The following is a 2,500-nucleotide window of genomic DNA, read 5'->3' as shown; positions in this document are numbered from 1 at the left end:
TGGAAATGGATGGTTGGGAAGTATATATTATAATTTTTGGGAGCATGTGTGGGTGTTTTTGGGAGAAAAAAAATGGGAAAAAAAAAATTGGGCACCGGCTACCAAGAGGTGTGCCCACGTGGTGCATGCATGGTGCATGCACATGGACTTGGGAGACATATTTGAGCATAAATTGAAGAATATGAGTTCAAATTGAACGAAATTTTGTGTGCATGGTTGTTTTAATGTAAAGAAGGGGTCTACGAATTTAAAACACAAAAAATAAAAATAATTATTTTTTTACAATTTTTTTAAATAATTAAAATATTAAAATATTGAAAAAATAGAAAATCGGGCAAAAACACAATTCCAGTGGCAATGGATGGTTGGGAAGTATATATTACAATTTTTGGGAGCATGTGTGGGTGTTTTTGGGAGAAAAAAAATGGAAAAAAAAAATTGGGCACCGGCTACCAAGAGGTGTGCCCACGTGGTGCATGCATGGTGCATGCACATGGACTTGGGAGACATATTTGAGCATAAATTGAAGAATATGAGTCCAAATTGAACGAAATTTTGTGTGCATGGTTGTTTTAATGTAAAGAAGGGGTCTACGAATTTAAAACACAAAAAAATAAAAATAATTATTTTTTTACAATTTTTTTAAATAATTAAAATATTAAAATGTTGAAAAAATAGAAAATCGGGCAAAAACACAATTCCAATGGCAATGGATGGTTGGGAAGTATATATTATAATTTTTGGGAGCAGGTGTGGGTGTTTTGGGGAGAAAAAAAATGAAAAAAAAAAATTGGGCACCGGCTACCAAGAGGTGTGCCCACGTGGTGCATGCATGGTGCATGCACATGGACATGTTGATTGGTGCACACATGCCATCCACCAAGTGCACACATGAGCACCCCGGATCCACATTGTGAAACTCAACACACCCACAAGTGCACACATGAGCACCCCCCATGTGGTGCATGCATCGTTCATGCACATGCACATGTTGATTGGTGCACACATGCCATCCGCCCAGTGCATGCACATGATGATTGGTGCACACATGCCATCCGCCCAGTGCACACATGAGCACCCCGGATCCACATTGTGAAACTGAATCCACCCACAAGTGCACACATAAGCACCCCCCATGCGGTGCATGCATCGTTCGTGCACATGCCATCCGCCAAGTGCACGCACATGGTGATTGGTGCACACATGCCATCCACCAAGTGCACACATGAGCACCCCGGGTCCACATTGTGAAACTCAATCCGCCCACAAGTGCACACATGAGCACCCCACGTGCGTGCGGATGGTGTGCACCTAGCCTCCGGCACGAACATTGAGAAATATCAATGGCATCACACATGAGCACCACACGTTGTGCATCCACATTGTTATTTCTCATGCCAACCACCAAGTGCATGCACATGGTGAACAATATGTTGTAGAATGATTCAAAAGAAATGTGTTATTGTAATTTGTAGTTTTGAAATGAATACATCAAATGAACCAATCTTGAACGAGACAAAAGAATATTCAACAATAAAAACCGTCCCAAGTAAATCTTTATAAAATGAATAACGAATATGTTATAAAGTGAAATGAAACAATCTTCCACAGAATAAGAAACGTGGTATTGTCATTTAACGTTATAAAATGAAGCAATCTTGAACAGATAAAGAAATGAGGTTTTGTAACTTTTTGTTATAAAGTGAAGATATCAAATGAGTCAATCTTGAACGAGGCAAAAAATACCTGGACACTAAAAACCACTCCTATTTTACGGCGTAGATTTGATTAATAACAGTAGGGTGTGAGAGATGGGGATAGAGAGAGTGAATGATTGGAAAGCAAAAGGATGAAGGAATAAAGTCGCTTGAGATTTACGTGACTCACCTAACAACAAGGCTATAAGGATCATGTTAACCTCACTTCAAGCACACAAAAAATTTACATGACCCGCCCACTATCCAACAACGCCAAAAGGGACAACATGTTAACCTCACTTGAAAACACACAAAATTTACATGACCCACAATCCAACAAGGCGAAAGGTTAACCTCACTTGAAATCACTAATTGAATGCCAGTGGGGGGACGTGTTAACCTCACTTGAGGTCACAAAAAGAATGCCAAAAGGGGCGTGTTAACCTCACTTGAGGTCACAAAAGCAAGGCCAAAGGGGACGTGTTAACCTCACTTGAGGTCACAAGAGCAAGGCTAGAAGGGACGTGTTAACCTCACTTGAGGTCACAAGAGCAAGGCCACAAGGGACATGTTAACCTCACTTGAGATCACAGAAGCAAGGCCAAAAGGGACATGTTAACCTCACTTGAGGTCACAAGAGCAAGGCCACAAGGGACATGATAACCTCACTTGAGATCACAAAAGCAAGGCCAAAAGGGACATGCTAACCTCACTTGAGATCACAAAAGCAAACCTCCGCCTAACATCCAGCCACCAACCACCCACTTGGCGTGTGGCTCATCGTGCAAGCACCAGCGCCGCCT

Source organism: Humulus lupulus, unplaced genomic scaffold, assembly GCF_963169125.1.
Source record: "Humulus lupulus unplaced genomic scaffold, drHumLupu1.1 SCAFFOLD_976, whole genome shotgun sequence".
NCBI classification, from domain to species: Eukaryota; Viridiplantae; Streptophyta; class Magnoliopsida; order Rosales; family Cannabaceae; genus Humulus; species Humulus lupulus.
This window is presented reverse-complemented; position numbering follows the sequence as displayed.